Raw genomic sequence first — 13,595 nt, 5'->3', positions numbered from 1 at the left:
TGTATCTCAAGGTACGAGAGAGGGACTCCAGAGAAACCATTCAGAGAAAAATAAACATCCCCTGAAGTGAGGAGGATAGTGTGAACTGGTGTCCGATCCCATCTGAGAAATCAAAAAGGAGGGGCAGGCTGTCTAGCTACTGACAGATGAGTTGAAAGAGAGGTGGCTGTGTTGGGGGTAGCCCGCACTGCCAGAGTTTATGAACAAAAAGACTTCAGTGATTCCCAGGAGCCAGAAGGGGGCTGTAGGGGAGAAACAATCTCCTGATGTCTTCCTGGGGCCTGTCCAATTGGGCCAACTGAGAGGGCGGACAGGCCTCAGCAGAGAGAAGCTGAAGGTAGCAATGTATTTCTAGGGACTGCATAGTGGGAAAGCAGTCAGTTGGAGGTGAGTTCATCATTCTTGTCCAGGGAAACGCAGGTGGGAAGTCCCTAGTGGCCAAGAATTTCCCAAAAGAACCCATGCAAACATCCATAAGAGAAAGGGTTTGTTGTTAAAGGCTGCCAGATTCAGAAAGCACAAAATCATTCAACCATGAAATAACTGTCCTGCCTCCTCACTGCTCCTCCTTCTCCCTGCTTCAACCCTGGAAGTGTCAGAGACCATAGAAAATGCCAGAAGGAGGGTGGGAGGATAAGATAGAGAAAGAATGTGGAGAAAGAAGAACTTGAGCTCAACCCGGCTTTCCCAGAAGTAGACTGCTCACCTACAGCAAGTCCTAGTGGAACAGGGGGAGAAGTTTGAGGTTTAATTGTAAATCAAGTTCTGAATTCTATTTCTTGCATGGTCCTGAACATTCTAGTTTCTGAACTGACACTGCGTTTACAGCTTAAAGTGACTTTAGGATCTTTTATTACCTAAAAATGACCAGAAGAGTTGTGAGACTCCCAGAACTTTCAACCAGCAGCAGCAGAAAAGCATCCCCCACTGAATAAAGGTTTGTTTGTTTGTTTTTGAGGAAGACTGGCCCTGAGCTAATATCCGCGCCCATCTTCCTCCACTTTATATGGGACGCCTGCCACAGCATGGCTTGACAAGCGGTGCCATGTCCGCACCCAGGATGTGAACCGGTGAACCCCGGGCCACCAAAGCAGAGCATGTGAACTGAACCACCGCACCACTGGGCCAGCCACGGAACAACGTTTAAATAGTCAGGAGATAATAAGCAATGGCTTTCCGTTGATAGCCCTGGATACTCCAGTACTGATGCATTTACATTTATCAAGTGCTAACTTTGCCAAGCACAGTGTTAACTTCATTGCATTATATCAGTTTAACTGCAGATACTGTCGTAGAAAGAAAGTACCAAGCAAATAAAACAAATTATAGGGCAATAGAATCTCATTTAAGCTGAAAACAAACAAAACGAAGTGTGCGTGTGTGTTTGAGTGTATATATTTGAAAATGTTCAAGAAAATGATGATAAGCTGTATTAGTCAGAGAAACAGAACAGGATATGTATATATATCTAGAGAGAGATTTATTTTAAGGAACTGGCTTATCCTATTATGGAGGCTGATGAGTCCAAAATCTGACGGGGCAAGCTGTCAGTCTAGAGACTCAGGGAAGAGTTGTAGTTCGAGTCCAAAGGCCGTCTGCTGGCAGAATTGCTTCCCGCTGGGAGGACGTCAGTCTTTGTTCTATTAAGGTCTTCAACAGACTGGATGAGACTCACTACATTACAGAGGGTAATCTGCTTTACTCCAAGTGCACCAATTTAAATGTTAATCTCATCCGAAAATATCCAGAATAATGTTTGACCAAACATCTGGGCAGCGTGGCCCAGTCAAGTTGACACACAAAATTAACCATCACTGAAGGATACACACCAGACTCTTGATAGAGTGGGTACTCTGGGGCAGGAAGCGAAAGTGAAAGGAAATGAGGAGGATTCTCACTTCTTGCTCGCTACATCGATACTCTATTCACCCATAGACCCGAGTAAGGAGGAAAGTGTGCACTTCTGCTCTTGCATTATAGACAACCCTACTCTGACCCTTCTTAGGTCATACCTCTTTCCCAGGGCTAGGCGCTCTCAGGGTCAAGGGTATATGCCTACCCAGAGTCCTTGCTCACAATATTGGGCTGTGTTTGAGGAACCTTAGACTCTGGAATGCCCTGTCCAAGGGCCCAGAGCCTGTGCAGGGCTCTTCCCCAAGTCCACCCTCTCCAAGGCAGATGCGCCTCAATAGTGTGCACCCCTAGTCCTGAGAGATGACAAAGGGCAGATGTTTGTGGGGTAGGAGTTGAAGATGGAGTCGGATGTGCAGACTGGGTTTCCACCCCTGTGTGCATGAGACCCCTTGTAGTGGGAAGAGAAGATGGGATGGGAGGATGGATCAGGGCCAGTTCTGTCCACCAGACCATGTTTTGACAGAGAATCCTGAAGAGTTCCAGAATTACTCATTTGAACTCCATCTTCCAATTTGTCAGGGTGGTATATTTGTCACAGGGAAATATAACTTAAAATCTTCTTCCAACACAAAAACCCTTTCCACAAAGGTAGTAGAGAAAGAAAACAGTCTTATTACAGAGTAAGTACTAAACCAGAATGTGATGTGTGTCACAGGCAACGCACTAAGACATTGCAAAGAAATCTCACCCTTTATACAGCCAGGCAGAAACAACCCACTACTTACATGTTGTCAAGATAAGGAGTAGCTAGTCCTCAAGTCAGAGGACTTGACAGCACCATTTATTACACAGGTCATCCTAAATTCACCTGGTAATTGGGGTAACTATCTGTGTTAGCTAATTGGTTTTACACATAGGAGAAAGAAACCTCTCCTATCCTTACGACAGAAGGTAGCTTTGCAACAGGGAACAAGGTACCCAGCAAAGTTAGGCTCTGACCCTCCCACAGAAACTGGGAAACTGGGAGACAGGGGTGCTGTCTTCCTTGCTGATTACGTTTCAAAGAGATGGCTCCCAGGTCCTTGAGGAAGACATTGCTGGGTCATACAGAATCGGACAAGAGACTTAATTAGCTTCTAAAAAGATTTATACACATTTCAAAGAGACAGAGAAAGAACTTACAATGACATGCTTTCTAAAGTAAACGCCGTAAGAAAAAGGAAGGGAAGGAAATTTCTTCCCTTATTTTAAGCAGGAAAAATTAAGCCGCTTATTTTTAACTTCCATTTATACTTACAGATAGACTGTATTTTACCTAATAGTTGGTTACCTTTATTTATAACCTTTAGATATTTAGACATAGTACACGTGGACCTCTATTTGTTTTCTTTCAGGACCTACAGATGTTAGAGGCAAGTCGGCCAGTATATTGCTCGTATTTTTTTCCCCAAGAATAATGACATATTACTTTGGTCATTTTTAAATGATTTATTTTTTAAAAAGGAATTGATATAGGTTAGCTATTTATTTTACAGATGAGGAGGCTAAGGCTCAGGATCTTTGAGCAACTTGCTCAGGGTCACTCAGAAAGTCAGTGAGAGGACTAACCGGTGACGCTCAGCTCTCTGTCCAGTAGTCATGCTACTTCCCATTCACTCAGGTCATCTACTAGCGTTTCAGACAATCGACATATCTCAGTAAGTTTCCATACAGCCTAAGAGTTAAACAGCAACAAGGACATGAAGAAAACTGCATGTTGGATCCGAAGACTTGAAACTTGAAAAGAAACCTGATTTTAGCACAAAATTATTATCTAAGAAGCTAGGCTTTAATCAATATATCAGAAGAGGTCATTTTGCATTTCCAAAGTTAAAGATTGTTTCCAAAGTGACATGTCAGCTTCCTCTCCCCATGCCAGCTCCAAGATTCCTATAAATCCCTGAGGCTCACATTCCCCAAGCTGCCTCTGGCCCTGACTTCTCTTCCTCCAACTCTCCATTTCACTGGCACAGCACCTCCTCTGCTCCCCTCTCCTCCACACCAAACTAAACCTGGAACTCATCCTCAAACCCAGGGCAGGCTTTGTGCTCCCAGACTTTACCGAAGATCACCTTTCTCCTTGAAATCCAGCTTTCCCTCCTATTTCTCATTCTCCTGTTCACACACATAGAGACACACACACATCTACACATCCAGGCCCAAGACTCTTGTCCTTTCTCCATGATTCTCTGTTCTCTGGCCTTTTACTCTCAAAACTCAACTCCTTTCATTTCATTATGCAAAGCAACTTAGGTCTCACCCACAATTCAGCTACTCCCTTTGCATATCCAAGATTCTGGAAGGACTATCTACTCTGGGATGCACAGTTGAACAGCATAGAAGAGAGAGAAGAGACTTTGTAACTCAGGTTTTTTCATTCTCCATCGGTGGAAGGGAGTAGTACAGAGACTCCTTTCCCCACTGTATCAATTAGGATGATTTTAGCCATACGTAGAAGAAAATCCTATTCAAACTGATTTAAACAAGAAGGGTTTATTATATCTATCATGTAACAAGAAGTCTAGAGTTTGGGAATTTTCAGGATTAACTTCAAGGACACAAGCTCCTCCATCATTTTTGCTCTGTCATCCTCATCTTACTGGCTTGGTCCGTAATGCTGTCTCCTTATAGTCACAAGATAGCTGCCATAGTTGCAGAAATCAAATGTAGACACAACAATGTCAGGTGCAAAAGCACATACATTTCCTCCCACAAGTCTCTTTATCTGTAAGGAAAAGCCATCCAGCATCTCATTGACTGGAACTGGGTCACACATATCCCCCTAAAATACTTTGGCAAAAGAACTGAATGACCAAAATTGGCTTAAACCAATCATGACTTGCCTCCTGGTGCTGAGAATGGGCCATTTCCTGAGTACAATTGTTGTGGTTATCTAGTATTACATGACCAAACATCCAAAAACTTAGTGGTTTAACACAATTTGCTGTTATTTCTCATGTTTTTGTGAATTGACTAGACTCAGCTAGGCATTTCTGGGGCCCTCATGTGGCTGTAGTCAGATAATGACTAAGGCTGGAGTGTTCTGTAGACTCAACTGGGCTTGGATGTTCTCTAAGATGGCTTCCTTGTTCACCTGTCTGGTCCTTCAGTACTCTTTCCATGTGACCTCTCTCTCTCTAGCAGAGTTGCGTAAACTTCTTACATGTGGCCACAAAAGACAGGAGGCAGAAACTTCCAGTCCTCTTTAATGCTGAACCTGGAACTAGCTATATTCCATTATGTCATATTCTCCTGGTATATTCTATGGGTCAAATCTAGTCCAGCCCAGACTTAGAGACTCCACTCCTCAGTGGAGGAGTGGCATGTGGGTACAGGAAGGGAATTCCTCACGGCAGCCATCTTTGGAGTCAAGTTACCACAGGATTTCTGACCAGAAAATGAGAGAACTACTAGACACCTTGGATGTGTTCAATCACTCACTCAGTTTTAGCTACCACAATTTTTTTAATCATAAGATATTTTAGCTGATAGAAATTCAGAGGTCATTTTATCCAACAAACCATTTTACAGATTTAGAAGCAGCGATTCAGAGAAATTATATGCTATGTCCAAGATAACAGTAAATGGCAGAGCCAGGACATTGACCACTAAGCCTTGGGCATTTCTCAGTCTCCCATTCTGCCTCCACAATCGAGAGTTCACATCTTCAGCTGCGTAGCAGAGTTAAAAGAGCACTGGATTAGGAGTCAGAGACCCAGTTCTATGTCTAGCTTTGTGTGATGTAGACTGTTAGTGGCCCCTTAATATTCAGCCTCACGTTTTCTGTAGTAAAAGATCTCTCAATTTGGTTTATGACATGTGTTTAACTAAAACAATGCATTTCCCAAACTCCCTTGTAACTAGATACAGCCATGTGACAAAGTTCTGGCCAATAAGATTTAAAGACAAGTGTGTGACTTCCAGGAAACCTCTTTACAACCTAGTCTTCACCCATGGCCTTTTTCTTCCCTCTTCATGCCGTTCCTCCATTCTGATGCCTGACTCCACTGTGATTGCCAGAGCGGTAGCAGCCATTTTGGACCACACAGACAAGGGCCACACCCAGGGAAGTGGAAGAAGACTGGGCTTCTGACAACTCTGCACAACTGCCCACAAGTGATTTTATTTTCCGCCCAAATTTTCTTCCTCTCAGCCTTCATGGTCTCCGGGTGCAGCATTACTACCCTCACAAACATGAAACCACTCATAACTTTGGCATCATCTTCATCTCCTTATTTCTGTCATCAGACAGCCAATCCTTCACCACGTCTTCCTGATTCATTCGTCACTACATGCTTTGGCTCTTCCCTCCTAGCTTGGCTCTGCCTGAGCAGCTATGTGATTGGTAGTGATAGTGACAGCAGCAACTAAAGCCACTTGCCAACCTCATAAGATGACTCTTTGCTCAGTCTTGGCTGTAGCCTCTGTTTTTATCAATCAGTGTCCATTGTGTTCTCTGTAAGTAGTGCATCTTACAAGGCAGAAAAGAAATGGCAGAGTGGGACCTTCCTCCAATGAATGTACAGTCCTACCAAAGAGACAGCGTGCCCTTCATTCATCCACTCAGTCAACTCTTATTCCATGTTTGTTTTGTGCCAGGACCTGAGCTGGTGCCAAAATTGAAAGATGACTGATACATGGCCCCTGCCCTCAAGAACCACCCCTTCCAGAGGAGAAGATAGTCATGTATAAATAGAAACCAGAAACAAATAACTAGATGAAAATTTATTTTCAAGAAGAAATCCCAAAGCCAAGTTTCTGCTTGCCATTCAAGGAAGAACAATGCAAGCACCACCAAGAGTCTCTTAGGCGCAGCCTACACATTTAGAAGAGAGTCCCATAGAGCCCATGCAATAACCTACAGCATGCTAACTTCTGCTGTAATCTCTTAGTGGTTGCAAAATGCCCATCTATCGATTTAGCTAAATGGGATTTGGGTGATTACATTCCTTCCAGCTCTAAATTTCTGTGTTCTATGAAATACATAACTAATGACAGTTATGGTTACCCAGACACATATACATGAGTGCTTAGAGGTGCTTAAAGTGAGAGGAGTGTCTGGAGATGAGTGAGTTAATCTAGGAGAGTTTAACAGAGGAACTATCCACATAAGCTTTGCAGTAGGAATGAGTGTGCTTTCCTGTCAATAACACTTCTACGTGGATAACAGCCACAATCAGAACCCTCACTTGTGCTTAATACAAAAGAGTTTCCACATATAAGTTTCATTAGAGAATAAGACAATACCACTTAATAAAATGTTTGGTTTCATTGCACATATTTATTTTCTACACCCCCACTTTTTCTAAAAACAGATGTGAAATTACTTATAAGGAAAAACATCCACACAATAGACGGTCTTTGTAAGGGATAAGAGAGCAAGAGACTTAGAAAACTAAATTAGAATGACTGAATTGATCAGAATATTTACCTCCAAGCCTTCCGGGAGCTAAGGCAAAATGTAAAACATCTGGGTTACATAATTCTCATTAACTGATGAAAAGAAGGATATCAGTTTATCAGGATCGCTTTTTAATTTCTGAAGAGAACTTATTATATAGATTGTTATGAAAGGGACATCGAACAATTTGAGAAGAATATATTCAGGAGCAGATTTAGAAATACCTTAACTCAGTGCTCAATGAAACACCAAAGCGTAGAATCAAATTTTAGTCTGTGTAGGACTACCTAATGTAACGTTGCTGCTAACTGCAGAAACCTGTTTTTAGAAGGAATGAAGTCCTGTCCTAGAGACACTTTTGTAAAACCGAATATCTTTAGCTCAGATGCCCACCCAGCTGCGCTGTCACTTTGCACAGATATACTTCTGTGTGATCTAGAACTTTGCAACAGGACCGTGAGGGGTTCTCTGAATTCTCAGTCAACACTTGCTGACCACTTGCCCAGGATAAGACAAACCAGTCCACCCAGTACTAGTACACAGGATCACAAAGAATCCTCTGATAGGAACAGCCTTCATTCTCAGCAGGCTCATCCTGAACTCCACTGAAAGCCATCGGCAGCACTCGATAACCTTCCCAAAGGGACCAAGTGCATTTCCACAATGCCAGATGACAGCCCAGGACTGCTGATGCTTCATTCTGTCTCCACAAGTTCAAGAGCATGGATTCCTTTAGTCCCCTGGACGGATGCTGGTTTGTCCTCTGGACATCTCAGGCTTAGTCCAACCCTGATCCCCAGACCTCTGCCCGGGGGCTGCCTGGCTTCCCATCCCTAAGGAAGGAGCAGCAGTGCGCAGCGCCCAATGTCATCAAAGAACAGGACTTCGGAAACCAAAAGCGGATCTTCCAGAGCAAGACAGAATTCCAACTGCTGCTTCCAAACTTGGTTTCCCTGGAGTTTTCTGGAAGGTTTAGAACTCACTTCTTATGCTGAAACCTCCAGACTCCTCTAGATCCACAAAGCAGGTGCGGAAAGCCCCAGGGGGCTATAAACTTCTTTCCCTGAATCACTCCGGGTCTCAAAGATCCAAAGTGCAGCCGTCAGGGGAGTGCAGGTCTCTGTGCCTCCGCACGTGCCGATCCCATTTGGAGGGACCTGCCTCTCTCTTGTTCATCTGTCAGAATCCTATTCATCCTTCAAAACCCAGGTCAGGCATTACCACTTCAGGAAACATTTCCCTGATCGCCCCCTCCCTCCATGAGAATAAAGCACTCGCACTCTGTACTATTTCTTTATTTTGGATAGACTTTATTACTGCCTGCATCATTTTATGTATTTATTTCTCGTGTTTAACTCCAAACTCCATGAAGGCAGAGATCTTTACCCCTATTTCTAATCTCCAAACACTAGCAGAGGGCTTACCATTTTTGAGGAGCTTAATTAGGGTTTGTCGAACTGTCTGAAGAAGAGTTTTAAGTCTGATTAAAAATTCCAAGTGTTACATTAGGGATTTGCCGGGCTCCCAGCTAGTCTGGGAAAGGTCTTCCTACTTCCAGTGCAGCCTACCATACTTCAAATTAGATTCTTAAGAGTCATTAGAGTTAATTGTTTAGAATTTAAGACATGCAGTGGTGACAAGTCAGGATAAGGAAAGACTGCACGCTCAGCAAGGTAATAGAACACACTGAAGGAAAAGGTTTTGAAATATTTATCTCTATTGTGCTTCCTTCTCCCCATTCCCACCCCAGGCCGACTGAACTCTTCCCCTACTACTGGTATTTTACTGAGAGCCTCGTTTCTCCTCAGCTCATGGTCAAAATTCTCTCACTAGAAATGGACAAAGACTCTTTGCTTGACCAAACTTTAGTCAGCCTCCTGAACTTTCTCCTAGGCCCGTCTGTGTGGTTCCTTATAAAGTCTAGTTTAAGCAGAACCCTGCTAAGTCAGTCTAACCAGAACCCCCACTCTCAATGTCTGACCACCCTCGATATCCTGCCAGCTTCGTCAACCCCCACCATCCCCCAGGGGAGGTCTGACCACCCTGGCCTGTCTTCAGGAAGAATCCTGTTAGGTCAGTTTACCCAGAACCTCCTTTAGCCCTGCTGTTCCAGCTTAGTAATTGTCCATCCACTGCCCCCCATGCTGTCCCTTGGCTATAAATTCCCACTGGCCCATGCTGCATTTGGAGTTGAGCCCAATCTCTCCCCCGCTGTAAAATCCCACTGCAGTGATCCCTGTACCTATCACAATGGTCCTGAATAAAGTCTGCCTTACTGTCTTTTACAAGTGTCATTGAACACTTTTTTCCTTTAACAGAACCAGAAGGAAAAGCTTCAGGTACTTAACTATTTTAGGGAAAAAAAGAAAATCTACTAACCTAAATCCAAGGAGAAAGATCCAAATGCATACTTTCAAAGTAGGTTTTTCTGTTCTTAGAAATAAGAAAACGTTCCCTTCTCATCTGGGGCTGGGAGCAGAGAAGGGGAAGGGATCACACTGCGGGAGCATTTGAGAAGAAAACTGCCGAAGCCAGCAGCGCCGAGCCCACTCTCTTGCTCCTGTCTTTGAGGACCCCCAGCTGACAGCAGCCAGCACATCACCCAGGTATTCTCTGACTTGAGCAACTCTCATAAGGGCGCCAGAATTTTGCCTACCCTCCTCTCCCCACCCATCCTCTTATGTAGTCCTTGTCCCATGATGGCCCAGTATGTTAGTAAGCTCCTCTCAGACTAGAGAGTAAATGTCATCACCTTCAGGATGACGGCAGGAAGAGAAAGCCCCCTAACAGGCAGTAACCATATGGAATCATTTGAAATCAGCCACCCATCTGCACAGCAGTGGGACACATCCTCCTCATTACAATAGCCTTATAGTCAGTTGTGCAATGTTCTGAAACATGGAGCCTTCCCACCTTAGACGTCAGGCAATTCAGGTGTCGAGGTTCCCTTGGTCCCTCCAGGACTCTAGTTAAATGATCTAGGGCTGGAGGAGGGAGCCATAGTCTCTGTCTCCAGGCAGCAGAGTTATCCCTGTTTTTCTGATTACGAGGAGTCTTTCAGAGCCTGTCATCCGGCTTCTAGCTAATGCCCCAAGTGCTAACATTTTTAGTACTGGGGGCTCACTTCAAAAATGTGGTTAAAGTTAAAATCTAACCTAAAATATACATTTTCTTAGTTGGTGACTGAGGCGTGAAATGGAATCATGTGGGATAAGGAAGTGGCAGAGTAGAACAAAGAAACAGTACCAACAACACAGAAATTAGTGTTGTCTGAGCTCTGGGAAACACATGTTTGAGGAAGTTAATTCCCTGGGAAGTACTGGCTTCTATGTTTTAGATTTTCTGTTCTACTCTACCCCTTCCTTATCCCATGTGATTCTGTTTCATGGCTCAGTCACTGAAAAGAAAATGTATATTTTAATTTTGAAGTGCGAATTCTGAAACATCTTTGAAGTGTGCGTTGATGCAACAAAGCTGAATCCCTAGGCCTGACAGATCAGCAACAGAGGTGAGACGATTGAAAAGAAAGTTGAGAGCTCAAAAAGTTGATTCAGCAAGAAAATTCTGGATGACATTAGGCGGCGAGAAGTAAATAAACGGCAAAGTAACCTACCGTTGCTCAAAATCAGGTAAATATGAAGACCACCAAAAAAAGTAATTCAGGCGCCTCTAGAAAGCAGGTGGTAGCAATTAACAGGAGAACAAAGGAGTTTCTTTGCATTGATTTTTCTGGGAGAGAAGCACGGCAGTGTTTGAGCCCAATTAAAAGAATTCTAAAATTAATCGTCTCACTTGCAAAGAAGAACAAATCCAAAGGAAAGGTGTGTACAATAGGTTATTGTTGTTTTTTTAATCAGAAGTACAGCATTTTAAGTATCCAGTCACATTTTTTAACGGCGAAGAGCGTTTCAATTGTTTTTCCAAGACAGTTACTCAATAATTCTTGCACTGTTTGCTGTTATAGAGAAAATCTTTGGAGAGAGGGAATTGATGGTCATAGAGACACAAGACCTGCAGAAGTTCCAACACAAAAATGCTCCTTAAGTCTAGTTGACAGTTCTGCCGAAGTCAACAGCTATCTGGGGCTTGAATGTCGCTCGCTATGTGTGTTTTTTTAAATTTATTTATCATCATTTCTTTTTGTCTTTCTAAAAAAAACAAAACCAGAAAGAAAAAAATCAACTTATTGTTTCCTGGGGGTTAAATTTTAATCTCAGTAGGAAAGAGCTTTATGCTCAGATGTTATCCTAACAATATAATAATAACATTTGCGTTACTCAAGCAGCCCCCTCTTCAGCTCTACGATATGAATCTCTTGTTCCGGGAGAGACATGATTCCTGAGATGGTCATCATGCTTCGGTGTGATTGCAGTAGAGGAGAAAGAATGTTGATCTCTCAAGTCCTCACAGCTCATTTGAGGGATCTCAAGATTCCAAAACTTGATCTGATGATAAAAAAAAAATTCTACAATGTTGTATGTAGAATGTCATGTGTATCTAACAGGCCTGAATATTCTAGACTCACCAAAACAAAGACATGACTGAAGAAGAGAAGTCTTGGAATAGAAAGACGAGGAGTCCTTGGATAGCAATAGGCCAGCTGTGCTTCAGAAAGGCCTTCAGTTGACGGCACATCTTTTTGGACTTTTTCAGTAAACTAGTTCAATAATCTATTAAACCTCTCCTGAACACTTCTCTTGCAACTTTTCACTCCTACCTTTTACTTAAAACAAAGTGAGACAAATAGCCCAAACAGGAAAAAAATAAAATCTACAGTAATGCTTACTAAAATCAAGAACTTAGAACTCTTCCCTTAAAAATGAATTATAAATTTTCCAAGCTATGACTTTAGCCATTTACTATTTTTATTTAAGAACAAAGTGTACAGAATCTGACGAATGTATACATATGTGCAAATGGCTCAGGAACCATATGTATAAATACAGGGGTTAAATCCCTTTAGATTTCACATATTTGAGCTCACGTAAGTTAATAAATTTTGAAGTTATGGGTTCCTAGAGCAACAAGAATTTCCCAACTTCTCCACAGTGACTGTTTTATGCTTTTAAAAATATACAAGCAGACTCAAATTGAAAGACATTCTAGAAAATAACTGATTTGTACTCTTCAAGAATGTCAAGGTCGTGACAAAGACAGGGGTCTGTTCCAGACAGAAGGAGACTAAGGAGACTTGACAGTTGAATACAATGCCTCATCTGGGATTTTCTTTCGCTATGAAGGACATTATTGCGAAAAGTAGCAATTTCAATCAGGTCAGTTAGATAACAGGATTATATCAATGCTAGTTTTCTGATTTTGATGATTGCATTGTGGCTATATGAGAATGTTCTTAATTTAGGAAACATACGTTGAAATATTTAAGGGTATAGAGGCATCATGTCTGCAACTTACTCTTCAAAAAACAGTTCATAAAGAATTAATAAAATGCATATATGAGTGTGTATATACATTATACACACACACACAGAATGAGGGGGTATAAAGCAAATGTCGCATAACATAAACATCTGGAGAATCTAACTGACGAGCATACGGGAATTCCTTGCAATGCTTACAAGGTCTCTGTAAATCTGAAACTATGTCAAATAAAGAGCAAATAAAAAATACTTTAAAATAAAAATATATAAGATCAAATGTTTACTACTTGCACTCCTACACAGCGTTTAGCAGTATTTAAGTAACAGAAACACATTAAAGGGTTAAGACTCCTACTAGGGTGTTTTATCCTAAAAATATGTACAAGGAACATGATTTCAAGACGGAAACATCTAACAATAAGAAGTTAAAAAAAAGAAACAGTGATTGTTATATTCACAGCCTGATATCTGGAAGGAGCCTTAGAGCGTGGACAGGTTCCTTACGGGTTAGCAATAAATGTATTTTGAAACCTGAGGCTTACTTATTTTAGAAAAGGGGAAAAAGTATTATCAAAGGGAAGAATTATCACCCCCAAAATATCAGCAACCTTTTAAAAGAGCAAGATTTCTCCTCACTCCCTACTATGCTAAACATAGAAGCAGTTTGGGGAGAGGAAATTGATGGGAATGGAAGCAATACCCATGATTGACAGAAGTCCCAGCACAAAAATGCTCTGGGTCCTAGGCTTGGGTTCACCAGGAGATGGCTCCAACAAATGGTCCTCCAGGAGCTTGTAACAGTTCTTCAACCTCCTTTACACTAACCAGTGGATCCCTCCTTCTGAAGGATGAGATTCACTCTCCCATTTATTTTGACTCCCAATCACAGAATAGAGAAAAACATCAGTGTAGACGAATGTATT

The sequence above is a fragment of the Equus asinus genome, chromosome 7, assembly GCF_041296235.1.
Source record: "Equus asinus isolate D_3611 breed Donkey chromosome 7, EquAss-T2T_v2, whole genome shotgun sequence".
In the NCBI taxonomy this organism is placed as follows: Eukaryota; Metazoa; Chordata; class Mammalia; order Perissodactyla; family Equidae; genus Equus; species Equus asinus.
Note: the sequence above shows the minus strand (reverse complement) of the source record.